Source organism: Pelodiscus sinensis, chromosome 19 (assembly GCF_052426305.1).
Source record: "Pelodiscus sinensis isolate ZL-2025 chromosome 19, ASM5242630v1, whole genome shotgun sequence".
NCBI classification, from domain to species: Eukaryota; Metazoa; Chordata; order Testudines; family Trionychidae; genus Pelodiscus; species Pelodiscus sinensis.
Genome location: NC_143070.1, coordinates 1,972,501 through 1,986,420, shown reverse-complemented (window position 1 = coordinate 1,986,420; position 13,920 = coordinate 1,972,501). Strand labels below are relative to the sequence as shown.

General features: G+C 65.4%; 1 pseudogene; it reads right to left on the bottom strand.

Moving 5' to 3' along the window:
• Nucleotides 1-3,350: 3,350 nt before the first annotated feature.
• On the bottom strand, nucleotides 3,351-13,680 carry LOC149522035 (uncharacterized; annotated as a pseudogene).
• Between the last annotated feature and the right edge of the window lie 240 nt (nucleotides 13,681-13,920).

Below are 13,920 nucleotides of genomic sequence, written 5' to 3'. Positions count from 1 at the left end.
CCCATGGGTCTGACCGGGGTAGGACAGAGGAGGCGGGATTCCAGGGTAGATGGGCCCATGGGTCTGACCGGGGGAGGACAGAGGAGGCGGGATACCAGGGTAGCTGGGCCCATGGGTCTGACCGGGGGAGGACAGAGGAGGCGGGATTCCAGGGTAGATGGGCACATGGGTCTGACCGGGGGAGGACAGAGGAGGCGGGATACCAGGGTAGATGGGCCCATGGGTCTGACCGGGGGAGGACAGAGGAGGCGGGATACCAGGGTAGATGGGCCCATGGGTCTGACCGGGGTAGGACAGAGGAGGCGGGATTCCAGGGTAGATGGGCACATGGGTCTGACCGGGGTAGGACAGAGGAGGCGGGATACCAGGGTAGATGGGCCCATGGGTCTGACCGGGGTAGGACAGAGGAGGCGGGATACCAGGGTAGCTGGGCCCATGGGTCTGACCGGGGTAGGACAGAGGAGGCGGGATACCAGGGTAGATGGGCCCATGGGTCTGACCGGGGGAGGACAGAGGAGGCGGGATACCAGGGTAGCTGGGCCCATGGGTCTGACCGTGGTAGGACAGAGGAGGCGGGATACCAGGGTAGCTGGGCCCATGGGTCTGACCGGGGTAGGACAGAGGAGGCGGGATACCAGGGTAGCTGGGCACATGGGTCTGACCGGGGTAGGACAGAGGAGGCGGGATACCAGGGTAGCTGGGCCCATGGGTCTGACCGGGGTAGGACAGAGGAGGCGGGATACCAGGGTAGCTGGGCCCATGGGTCTGACCGTGGTAGGACAGAGGAGGCGGGATACCAGGGTAGCTGGGCCCATGGGTCTGACCGGGGTAGGACAGAGGAGGCGGGATACCAGGGTAGATGGGCACATGGGTCTGACCGGGGTAGGACAGAGGAGGCGGGATACCAGGGTAGCTGGGCCCATGGGTCTGACCGGGGTAGGACAGAGGAGGCGGGATACCAGGGTAGATGGGCCCATGGGTCTGACCGGGGTAGGACAGAGGAGGCGGGATACCAGGGTAGCTGGGCCCATGGGTCTGACCGTGGTAGGACAGAGGAGGCGGGATACCAGGGTAGATGGGCCCATGGGTCTGACCGGGGTAGGACAGAGGAGGCGGGATTCCAGGGTAGCTGGGCCCATGGGTCTGACCGTGGTAGGACAGAGGAGGCGGGATTCCAGGGTAGATGGGCCCATGGGTCTGACCGTGGTAGGACAGAGGAGGCGGGATTCCAGGGTAGATGGGCCCATGGGTCTGACCGTGGTAGGACAGAGGAGGCGGGATTCCAGGGTAGATGGGCCCATGGGTCTGACCGGGGTAGGACAGAGGAGGCGGGATACCAGGGTAGATGGGCCCATGGGTCTGACCGGGGTAGGACAGAGGAGGCGGGATACCAGGGTAGCTGGGCCCATGGGTCTGACCGGGGTAGGACAGAGGAGGCGGGATACCAGGGTAGATGGGCCCATGGGTCTGACCGTGGTAGGACAGAGGAGGCGGGATACCAGGGTAGATGGGCCCATGGGTCTGACCGGGGTAGGACAGAGGAGGCGGGATACCAGGGTAGATGGGCCCATGGGTCTGACCGGGGTAGGACAGAGGAGGCGGGATACCAGGGTAGATGGGCCTGTGACGGTCCCTGGGGAGCTGAGCGATGGGGAATCGGAGGCCTGGGGGATTCTCTTTTGCCTTGCCCCTCGGGACCGGGTTGTTTTGCATCGACGCAGAGTGAAACGTCGGCTTCTATTTCTGGCCTCTCTTGGGCTTGGGTCCCTTTGCCCCGACCGCATCCTCAGGGAGGGCTTTTCCCGCGCCTGCCACAGCGGGCTCCTGAGTCATCCGCTGCCAACGTCTTCAACCGCCCCTGAGTCAGCAGGGGGTGGGGGGAAGGGGCTGTGGGGCGGGAGTGAGGGCCACTGGCAGGGCTGGGGGGCGGGAGTGAGGGGCACTGGCAGGGCTGGGGGGGCAGGAGCTGTGGGGCAGGAGTGAGGGGCAGTGGCAGGGCTGGGGGGCAGGAGCTGTGGGGCAGGAGTGAGGGGCAGTGGCAGGGCTGGGGGGCAGGGGCTGTGGGGCGGGAGTGAGGGGCACCGGCAGGCCTGGGGGGGGCAGGGGCTGTGGGGCGGGAGTGAGGGGCACTGGCAGGGCTGGACGGGGCAGGGGCTGTGGGGCGGGAGTGAGGGGCACTGGCAGGGCTGGGGGGGCAGGGGCTGCGGGGCGGGAGTGAGGGGCACCGATAGGGCTGGGGGGGCAGAGGCTGTGGGGCAGGAGTGAGGGGCACCGATAGGGCTGGGGGGGCAGAGGCTGTGGGGCAGGAGTGAGGGGCACCGATAGGGCTGGGGTGGGCAGGGGCTGTGGGGCAGGAGTGAGGGGCACCGATAGGGCTGGGGGGGCAGAGGCTGTGGGGCAGGAGTGAGGGGCACCGATAGGGCTGGGGTGGGCAGGGGCTGTGGGGCAGGAGTGAGGGGCACCGATAGGGATAGGGTGGGCAGGGGCTGTGGGGCAGGAGTGAGGGGCACCGATAGGGCTAGGGGGGCAGGGGCTGTGGGGCAGGAGTGAGGGGCACCGATAGGGCTAGGGGGGCAGGGGCTGTGGGGCAGGAGTGAGGGGCACCGATAGGGCTAGGGTGGGCAGGGGCTGTGGGGCAGGAGTGAGGGGCACCGATAGGGCTAGGGTGGGCAGGGGCTGTGGGGCAGGAGTGAGGGGCACCGATAGGGCTGGGGGGGCAGAGGCTGTGGGGCAGGAGTGAGGGGCACCGATAGGGCTAGGGGGGCAGGGGCTGTGGGGCAGGAGTGAGGGGCACCGATAGGGCTAGGGGGGCGGCAGCAGCAGGTCCGGGTGTCTATTCCATGATACGTTTGTTTCCATCCATCCTGTTGCGGGGAAAGTTTCTCTCTTCCGCCTCTCGCCCGCTGCAGCCAGAAGGAGAAGTCCCGGGCCCGGCCCTGTTCCCCCCTAGTCAGAGCTCTGGGGGGAGGAATTGTCCTGTGTTATGCAACCCGCTTACCTCACCCCACAGACTCTCCCATCTTTCCGTGCCAGCGGACGTCACCAATTCTCCCGCCTCCCTCCCACCCACACACACCCGGGCCGCCTCCCTTCCAGGCTGCCTCGGGGTCAGAGGCTGTGGTGCTGCCTGTGGCGGCGGCCGATTAGAACAGCCGTTGAAACAGCGCCTGGTCCGTCTCCACCCCGTCCCCTGCAGAGTGGCCAGGACGCGCCCCGCCTGCTCCTGCTGCTCTTAGCCCGGCGCTGGCCCCCAGCTGGCGTTCGCCTGGGCCTTTGGGCCGAGACGACTTCCAAGAGTTAGGTCTCCGCTCTGTTCCCCGCGAGGGAGCGCCAAATGCTTTCTCCGACTGCTACCGAACAGCCTGGGATCCGCGTCCCTGCAAATATAAATTCATAGACTCTTATGTCCACACGGGATCCCGCGGTAGCGACCAAGGGGATCACACCGGCCCGAGGGGCTGCCGAGAATTCACTCCTACTTCAGTGAGAGCAGCTCTGTGGGAAAGACCGGCCCTTCTTGAGTGACAGGGTTGCCCCGAGGCAAATTCCGTGGTGGAGAAGCCACCGTGGGCTTGAGCTATGCTCCCTCGACGTTTTTCCATCCCTTGTGCGGAATAATTTTTTTTGCTCTCTGCACCGTCGCATGGGCAGATGGGCACCACCCCGAAAAACCCATGTTTCCGGCCAGAGCCGCCCCATCCATAGGACGGTTCGGGGCAGCCCCACTTCACTGCAGACGGTGGTGTGGCAGACACAGGACCGGTGCAGGTTTCAGGAGAAGCCGGGAGAGGGCAGGGGGGAGCAAAGGCAGGCAGGGACCGGGGATGGGGGGTTGCTCTGGGCCCCACTCCTAGGACACTGGACGGGGGGCAGGGTGTTGTAGATGCTTCTACACCTGGATCACCCCACGGCGGTCTCTGTGTTCAGCTTTCGGTCTCTGTTTCCCCGCTCTTCTCGGCGCCCCCTCCCGCTCCTTCGTGACTTGCCGGCGCCGGCCTCGGGGCACCGGCAGCGACCCGGCTCAGGCGCGGTTTGCGAGCACTTCCGCTCCGTGCGCTCACCGGCCGCCTCCCACCTGCCCCGGCTCCGGGAGGGCCGCTTGTGGCTGGAGCCAACCCGGCGCGTCTGGGACCTGGCCTATCTCGGGGGCCTGTCTGAGGTTGGTGGCTTCCTGTAAGTCACGGGCCCCGTGGCGTGGCCCGTCGTCTGGGGCGCCCCGAGGCAGGGCAGGGGGGGACCCACAACGGGGTCAACGCAGCCTGGGCGAGGGCCGGAGAAAAGCCACCGGGCGCAGAGCCGGGGGGGCTGGTTTCGGGGAGGGACAGGATGTGGCCAGGGGAGGGGGATCGGGCCAAGCCGGTCTTGCTCAAGGCGTTGGGCAAGGCTGGAAGGATGCGCTGCGGGGAGGCGGACGCCCAGGGTGTCCGCAGCTGCAGGACTGAGGGAGGAGGCGAGGTTGGAGAGAGACGGCCCCTCCCCCTCAAACCGTGTCCTGCACGCTGGAACGTGCCAGGCAGGCTCGTGAGGGGGGAGTGACCTGGTGTTGCACCAGTGTCCGTGCAACCATTTGCACGGATGGAAACGCCCTTCGCACGCCTCCACGTGGGCATCGAAGCGCTGCCGGCGTGGCTCACCAGCTCCTTTTACACGCGTGGCTTGGCCCAGAGACCCCCCCCCCCTCAGTGTGTAGTCGCCATCCCCTCCGCACGCCTCCCTTCGCACCTCTGGGCACGCTCAAAAGTCACCAGTGTTCACAGGAAACACCCCTAACCAGTACGGCACCGCAGCCCAGCTCTCTCTCACACCCATCCATGTGCGTGCAGTGTTTGCACGTGGGTGGCCTGCCCACGCTCTGGTGAGCTGCAGGCAGAGGGACTGGGCACCGTGTAAAGACTGCACGTCTCTCTGACTTTGCACGTGGCTTGAGAAATCCACAGCGGCATTATTCAGACTGGTGCATCATTCAGCCAGGCACACGTGTGCTTTTGCATTGTGTTTGCACAGGTGCATGCACCATTGCCCGTGAAAGACTCTTGTACACTTGATCTCCTTGCACGTGCATGCCTTTGCCATGTGCTTGCACATGTGTGCTCCCCCCAGCCCGTGAAAGGTCCTCTCACATTTTCCTCTTTTACTCACGTGTGCACTGGCACGTGGGAGCCATAGTGAGATATGAACAAATCTGACCCCACTTTCCCCTTTGCACGTGTGTGCCTTTGCCCTGTGCTTGTACTTGTACAATTCCCCCGGCACATGAAAGCATCTTGCACACTTGACACCTTTGCTCGTGTGTTTCTGCCATGTGCTTGCACGTATGTGCTCCCCCATCCCATGAAAGGCCCTTGCACGTTTTCACCTTTTACACACGTGCGCGCTGTCACATGAACAACTCTGACCCTCTTTTCCCTTTGCACGTGCCTTTCCCCTGTGCTTGCACCACGGTACACGACAGACCCTCGCCCGCTTAAAATCCTCCCCCTGTGTGCACACCAGTAACCCCCCCTTGCACACTCAGGCCAGGCCGGCTTCACACCCGCGGAAAGTGGAGCATCGCACCCGCTGGCCGCAGCCTCAGGGCTCCTCGTGAGGGCCCCCCCCCCGCCCCGCCGGTTAACCAAGAACCCGTCCTGCTTTCGTTCTGACCTGGGACTTTCCCTCCTCACCTCAACCGCTCTCCCTTTTCAGAGAAAGGCCTGGCGCAGCCGCCTGGGGAATTCAGGGCGCGGGGGGGTTGCGGAGAATCGGCCCCCCCGAGTTACGAGAAGGGAGGAAGGAGGGAAGGAAACGGGCCCAGATGGGGAGAAAGAGGCCGACGGCTCACAGTCACCTACCCCCCCCAGGGACACGACAGGGCCGGGGGGGCGAACTGAGCGCCACTGGGGGGTGGGGGGAAGCTGGGGGGTGTCTGTGTGCATGGGGAGAGTGTTGTGTGTTCTCCCTGTGTTGGGGGATGTTCTCTGTGTGTATTTCTGTGTGTCGTGTGTGTGTGTTCTGGTGCGGTGCACGTGTTTGTGGGTGTGTTCCGGTGTGCTCTCTCTCTGCATTCGGGTGTGTTATGTGTGTCCCCTGGGTGTGTCGTGTGTGTGTCCTCTGTATCCGTTGTGTGTGTGTGTTCCGGTGTGCTCTCTCTCTCTGCATTCGGGTGTGTTATGTGTGTCCCCTGGGTGTGTTGTGTGTGTGTCCTCTGTATGCGTTGTCTGTGTGTGTTCTGGTGTGCTCTCTCTCTGCATTCGGGTGTGTTATGTGTGTCCCCTGGGTGTGTCGTGTGTGTGTGTCCTCTGTATGCGTTGTCTGTGTGTGTTCTGGTGTGCTCTCTCTCTCTGCATTCGGGTGTGTTATGTGTGTCCCCTGGGTGTGTCGTGTGTGTGTGTCCTCTGTATGCGTTGTCTGTGTGTGTTCTGGTGTGCTCTCTCTCTGCATTCGGGTGTGTTGTGTGTCCCCTGGGTGTGTCGTGTGTGTGTCCTCTGTATGCGTTGTGTGTGTGTGTTCTGGTGTGCTCTCTCTCTGCATTCGGGTGTGTTATGTGTGTCCCCTGGGTGTGTCGTGTGTGTGTCCTCTGTATGCGTTGTGTGTATGTGTTCCGGTGTGCTCTCTCTCTCTGCATTCAGGTGTGTTATGTGTGTCCCCTGGGTGTGTCGTGTGTGTGTCCTCTGTATGCGTTGTGTGTGTGTGTGTGTGTGTTCTGGTGTGCTCTCTCTCTGCATTCGGGTGTGTTATGTGTGTCCCCTGGGTGTGTCGTGTGTGTGTCCTCTGTATGCGTTGTGTGTGTGTGTTCTGGTGTGCTCTCTCTCTGCATTCGGGTGTGTTATGTGTGTCCCCTGGGTGTGTTGTGTGTGTGTCCTCTGTATGCGTTGTCTGTGTATGTGTTCTGGTGTGCTCTCTCTCTCTGCATTCGGGTGTGTTATGTGTGTTCCCTGTGTGTGTTGTGTGTGTGTGTCTTTTGGTGTGTTTTCTGTATGTGTTGTCTGTGTGTGTGTTGTGGTGTGCTCTCTCTCTCTGCATCTGGGTGTGTTGTGTGTGTTCCCTGTGTGTCTTGTATGTGTGTGTGTGTGTGTTTCTGTGTGTTTTGTGTGTGTCTTCTGGTATGCTCTCTATATGCATTGTCTCTGTGTGTGTTCTGGTGTGTTGCATGTGTTTGTGGGTGTGTTCTGGTGTGCTCTCTCCCTCTGCATTCTGGTGTATTGTGTGCATTCCCTCTGTGTGTGTGTGTGTGTTTCTGTGTGTTCTCTGTATACGTTGTCTGGGTGTGTGTTCTGTGTGTTGTGTGTCTGGGTGTGTCTTCTGGTATGATAGCATGATGTGTGTGTCTGTGTGTGTTCTGGTGTGTCTGAGTGTGTGTCCGTTCTCTGTGTGTGCATGGGGTGAGTTTGTTGTGCGTTCTCCCTGTGTTGGGAAGGGGGGGGGGTGTTCTCTCTGTGTTGTATGTATTTCTGTGTGTCGTGTGTTTGTGTTCTGGTGTATTGCATGTCTTTGTGGGTGTGCTCCGGTGTGCTCTCTCTCTGCATTCAGGTGTGTTATGTGTGTTCCCTGTGTATCTTGTGTGTGTGTCTTCTGGTGTGTTCTCTGTATGCGTTCTGTGTGTATGTGTTCTGTGTGTCTTCTGGTGTGTTGTGTGTCTGGGTGTGTCTTCTTGTATGATGTTAAGATGTGTGTCTGGGTGTGTGTCCGTGCAATGTGCGACTGTTGTCTGTATGTGGAGTGCGTGGGGTGGTGAGACTTTTCTGGTGTGTGTGTGTATTCTATGTCTGACTACACTCTATGTGTGTCTGTTGTCCATGGGGTGTGTCTGCCTGTGGTGTGGCGTGTGTCACATTCTCTCTGTGTGTGCGTGTTGTATGTTGTGGTGTATTATGGCACAGTGTGCGGGAGAGTGTTCCTTGGGGAGGGATGCATGGTTGTATCTGAACTAGTGTGCGCTGGGGGGGCTGTTGCGTGTTCCACCTCTATACACTAAGAAGGGTCCCTTGAGAATTTGGGGGACATACTGGGGTGGGGGGGCTGGTTACACGGGGACCCCTCGCCCGGCGCTGAGATGCAGCTGGCTCTGGGGTGGGGGGGGCTGGTTACACAGGGACCCCTCGCTCGGTGCTGGGATGCGGCTGGCTCTGGGGTGGGGGGGCTGGTTACACGAGGACCCCTCGCTCGGTGCTGGGATGCGGCTGGCTCTGGGGTGGGGGGGCTGGTTACACGAGGACCCCTCGCTCGGTGCTGGGATGTGGCTGGCTCTGGGGTGGGGAGGCCGGTTACACGAGGACCCCTCGCTCGGTGCTGGGATGCGGCTGGCTCTGGGGTGGGGAGGCCGGTTACACAAGGACCCCTCGCTTGGTGCTGGGATGCGGCTGGCTCTGGGGTGGGGGGGCTGGTTACACGAGGACCCCTCGCTCGGTGCTGGGATGCGGCTGGCTCTGGGGTGGGGAGGCCGGTTACACAAGGACCCCTCGCTTGGTGCTGGGATGCGGCTGGCTCTGGGGTGGGGGGGGCCGGTTACACAAGGACCCCTCGCTCGGTGCTGGGATGCGGCTGGCTCTGGGGTAGGGGGGCTGTTTACACAGGGACCCCTCGCTCGGTGCTGGGATGCGGCTGGCTCTGGGGTGGGGGGGCTGTTTACACAGGGACCCCTCGCTCGGTGCTGGGATGCGGCTGGCTCTGGGGTAGGGGGGCTGTTTACACAGGGACCCCTCGCTCGGCGCTGGGATGCAGCTGGCTCTGGGGTAGGGGGGCTGTTTACACAGGGACCCCTCGCTCGGCGCTGGGATGCGGCTGGCTCTGGGGTAGGGGGGCTGTTTACACAGGGACCCCTCGCTCGGTGCTGGGATGCGGCTGGCTCTGGGGTAGGGGGGCTGTTTACACAGGGACCCCTCGCCCGGCGCTGGGATGCAGCTGGCTCTGGGGTAGGGGGGCTGTTTACACAGGGACCCCTCACTCGGCGCTGGGATGCAGCTGGCTCTGGGGTAGGGGGGCTGTTTACACAGGGACCCCTCGCTCGGTGCTGGGATGCGGCTGGCTCTGGGGTGGGGAGGCCGGTTACACGAGGACCCCTCGCTCGGTGCTGGGATGCGGCTGGCTCTGGGGTGGGGAGGCCGGTTACACAAGGACCCCTCGCTCGGCGCTGGGATGCAGCTGGCTCTGGGGTAGGGGGGCTGTTTACACAGGGACCCCTCGCTCGGTGCTGGGATGCGGCTGGCTCTGGGGTGGGGAGGCCGGTTACACAAGGACCCCTCGCTCGGCGCTGGGATGCGGCTGGCTCTGGGGTGGGGAGGCTGGTTACACGAGGACCCCTCGCTCGGCGCTGGGATGCGGCTGGCTCTGGGGTAGGGGGGCTGTTTACACAGGGACCCCTCGCTCGGCGCTGGGATGCGGCTGGCTCTGGGGTAGGGGGGCTGGTTACACAGGGACCCCTCGCTCGGCGCTGGGATGCAGCTGGCTCTGGGGTGGGGAGGCCGGTTACACGAGGACCCCTCGCTCGGTGCTGGGATGCGGCTGGCTCTGGGGTGGGGGGGCTGGTTACACGAGGACCCCTCGCTCGGTGCTGGGATGCGGCTGGCTCTGGGGTGGGGAGGCCGGTTACACAAGGACCCCTCGCTCGGTGCTGGGATGCGGCTGGCTCTGGGGTGGGGAGGCCGGTTACACAAGGACCCCTCGCTCGGTGCTGGGATGCGGCTGGCTCTGGGGTGGGGAGGCCGGTTACACGAGGACCCCTCGCTCAGCGCTGGGATGCGGCTGGCTCTGGGGTGGGGAGGCCGGTTACACAAGGACCCCTCGCTCAGCGCTGGGATGCGGCTGGCTCTGGGGTGGGGGGGCTGGTTACACGAGGACCCCTCGCTCGGCGCTGGGATGCGGCTGGCTCTGGGGTGGGGAGGCCGGTTACACAAGGACCCCTCGCTTGGTGCTGGGATGCGGCTGGCTCTGGGGTGGGGGGGGCCGGTTACACAAGTACCCCTCGCTGGGATGCGGCTGGTTCTGGGGTGGGGAGGCCGGTTACACAAGGACCCCTCGCTCAGCGCTGGGATGCGGCTGGCTCTGGGGTGGGGGGGCTGGTTACACGAGGACCCCTCGCTTGGTGCTGGGATGCGGCTGGCTCTGGGGTGGGGAGGCCGGTTACACGAGGACCCCTCGCTCGGCGCTGGGATGCGGCTGGCTCTGGGGTGGGGAGGCCGGTTACACAAGGACCCCTCGCTTGGTGCTGGGATGCGGCTGGCTCTGGGGTGGGGGGGGCCGGTTACACAAGTACCCCTCGCTGGGATGCGGCTGGCTCTGGGGTGGGGAGGCCGGTTACACAAGGACCCCTCGCTTGGTGCTGGGATGCGGCTGGCTCTGGGGTGGGGAGGCCGGTTACACAAGGACCCCTCGCTTGGTGCTGGGATGCGGCTGGCTCTGGGGTGGGGAGGCCGGTTACACGAGGACCCCTCGCTCGGTGCTGGGATGCGGCTGGCTCTGGGGTGGGGAGGCCGGTTACACAGGGACCCCTCGCTCGGTGCTGGGATGCGGCTGGCTCTGGGGTGGGGAGGCTGGTTACACAGGGACCCCTCGCTCGGTGCTGGGATGCGGCTGGCTCTGGGGTGGGGAGGCCGGTTACACAGGGACCCCTCGCTCGGTGCTGGGATGCGGCTGGCTCTGGGGTGGGGAGGCCGGTTACACAGGGACCCCTCGCTCGGTGCTGGGATGCGGCTGGCTCTGGGGTAGGGGGGCTGTTTACACAGGGACCCCTCGCTCGGCGCTGGGATGCAGCTGGCTCTGGGGTGGGGGGGCCGGTTACACAAGGACCCCTCGCTCGGTGCTGGGATGCGGCTGGCTCTGGGGTAGGGGGGCTGTTTACACAGGGACCCCTCGCTCGGCGCTGGGATGCAGCTGGCTCTGGGGTAGGGGGGCTGTTTACACAGGGACCCCTCGCTCGGCGCTGGGATGCGGCTGGCTCTGGGGTAGGGGGGCTGTTTACACAGGGACCCCTCGCTCAGCGCTGGGATGCGGCTGGCTCTGGGGTGGGGGGGCTGGTTACACGAGGACCCCTCGCTCGGTGCTGGGATGCGGCTGGCTCTGGGGTGGGGGGGCTGGTTACACGAGGACCCCTCGCTCAGCGCTGGGATGCGGCTGGCTCTGGGGTGGGGGGGCTGGTTACACGAGGACCCCTCGCTCGGTGCTGGGATGCGGCTGGCTCTGGGGTAGGGGGGCTGTTTACACAGGGACCCCTCGCTCAGCGCTGGGATGCGGCTGGCTCTGGGGTGGGGGGGCTGGTTACACGAGGACCCCTCGCTCGGTGCTGGGATGCGGCTGGCTCTGGGGTGGGGGGGCTGGTTACACGAGGACCCCTCGCTCGGTGCTGGGATGCGGCTGGCTCTGGGGTGGGGAGGCCGGTTACACGAGGACCCCTCGCTCGGTGCTGGGATGCGGCTGGCTCTGGGGTGGGGGGGCTGGTTACACGAGGACCCCTCGCTCGGTGCTGGGATGCGGCTGGCTCTGGGGTAGGGGGGCTGGTTACACAAGGACCCCTCGCTCGGTGCTGGGATGCGGCTGGCTCTGGGGTGGGGGGGGCCGGTTACACGGGGACCCCTCGCTCGGTGCTGGGATGCGGCTGGCTCTGGGGTAGGGGGGCTGGTTACACAAGGACCCCTCGCTCGGCGCTGGGATGCGGCTGGCTCTGGGGTAGGGGGGCTGGTTACACAAGGACCCCTCGCCCAGCGCTGGGATGCGGCTGGCTCTGGGGTGGGGGGGGCCGGTTACACAAGTACCCCTCGCTCGGCGCTGGGATGCGGCTGGCTCTGGGGTAGGGGGGCTGTTTACACAGGGACCCCTCGCTCAGCGCTGGGATGCGGCTGGCTCTGGGGTGGGGGGGCTGGTTACACGAGGACCCCTCGCTCGGTGCTGGGATGCGGCTGGCTCTGGGGTGGGGGGGCTGGTTACACGAGGACCCCTCGCTCAGCGCTGGGATGCGGCTGGCTCTGGGGTGGGGGGGCTGGTTACACGAGGACCCCTCGCTCGGTGCTGGGATGCGGCTGGCTCTGGGGTAGGGGGGCTGTTTACACAGGGACCCCTCGCTCAGCGCTGGGATGCGGCTGGCTCTGGGGTGGGGGGGCTGGTTACACGAGGACCCCTTGCTCGGTGCTGGGATGCGGCTGGCTCTGGGGTGGGGGGGCTGGTTACACGAGGACCCCTCGCTCGGTGCTGGGATGCGGCTGGCTCTGGGGTGGGGAGGCCGGTTACACGAGGACCCCTCGCTCGGTGCTGGGATGCGGCTGGCTCTGGGGTGGGGGGGCTGGTTACACGAGGACCCCTCGCTCGGTGCTGGGATGCGGCTGGCTCTGGGGTAGGGGGGCTGGTTACACAAGGACCCCTCGCTCGGTGCTGGGATGCGGCTGGCTCTGGGGTGGGGGGGGCCGGTTACACGGGGACCCCTCGCTCGGTGCTGGGATGCGGCTGGCTCTGGGGTAGGGGGGCTGGTTACACAAGGACCCCTCGCTCGGCGCTGGGATGCGGCTGGCTCTGGGGTAGGGGGGCTGGTTACACAAGGACCCCTCGCCCAGCGCTGGGATGCGGCTGGCTCTGGGGTGGGGGGGGCCGGTTACACAAGTACCCCTCGCTCGGCGCTGGGATGCGGCTGGCTCTGGGGTAGGGGGGCTGTTTACACAGGGACCCCTCGCTCAGCGCTGGGATGCGGCTGGCTCTGGGGTGGGGGGGCTGGTTACACGAGGACCCCTCGCTCGGTGCTGGGATGCGGCTGGCTCTGGGGTGGGGGGGCTGGTTACACGAGGACCCCTCGCTCAGCGCTGGGATGCGGCTGGCTCTGGGGTGGGGGGGCTGGTTACACGAGGACCCCTCGCTCGGTGCTGGGATGCGGCTGGCTCTGGGGTAGGGGGGCTGTTTACACAGGGACCCCTCGCTCAGCGCTGGGATGCGGCTGGCTCTGGGGTGGGGGGGCTGGTTACACGAGGACCCCTCGCTCGGTGCTGGGATGCGGCTGGCTCTGGGGTGGGGGGGCTGGTTACACGAGGACCCCTCGCTCGGTGCTGGGATGCGGCTGGCTCTGGGGTGGGGAGGCCGGTTACACGAGGACCCCTCGCTCGGTGCTGGGATGCGGCTGGCTCTGGGGTGGGGGGGCTGGTTACACGAGGACCCCTCGCTCAGCGCTGGGATGCGGCTGGCTCTGGGGTAGGGGGGCTGGTTACACAAGGACCCCTCGCTCGGTGCTGGGATGCGGCTGGCTCTGGGGTGGGGGGGGCCGGTTACACGGGGACCCCTCGCTCGGTGCTGGGATGCGGCTGGCTCTGGGGTGGGGAGGCCGGTTACACAGGGACCCCTCGCTCGGTGCTGGGATGCGGCTGGCTCTGGGGTGGGGAGGCCGGTTACACAGGGACCCCTCGCTCGGTGCTGGGATGCGGCTGGCTCTGGGGTGGGGAGGCCGGTTACACAGGGACCCCTCGCTCGGCGCTGGGATGCGGCTGGCTCTGGGGTAGGGGGGCTGGTTACACAGGGACCCCTCGCCCAGCGCTGGGATGCGGCTGGCTCTGGGGTGGGGGGGGCCGGTTACACAAGTACCCCTCGCCCGGCGCTGGGATGCGGCTGGCTCTGGGGTGGGGGGGGCCGGTTACACAAGTACCCCTCGCTGGGATGCGGCTGGCTCTGGGGAGCCCAGGGCTCCGAACCCCATGGGCAGTAGTAGCGGCTGCTTGGCCCCGGCTGAGCCATGCGGCAGGTGCCTCTCGGGCTGGGGGCCCACCCTGGGCAGTGGTGGCGCTGACACCGGACACAGACACTCGCTGCTCGGGGGCTGGGACGTCTGGGGCAGGTCACAGGGGGAAACGGGGCTTCCCCCAGACGGGAGGGCAGGCAGCCACCGACCTGCAATGTCGCCCCTCCTCCTGCTTTCACCCTATAGCCCTCTCCTCCCAGCGCGGCCAGTGTGGGGCAGGGGTCAGAAACCCGTCT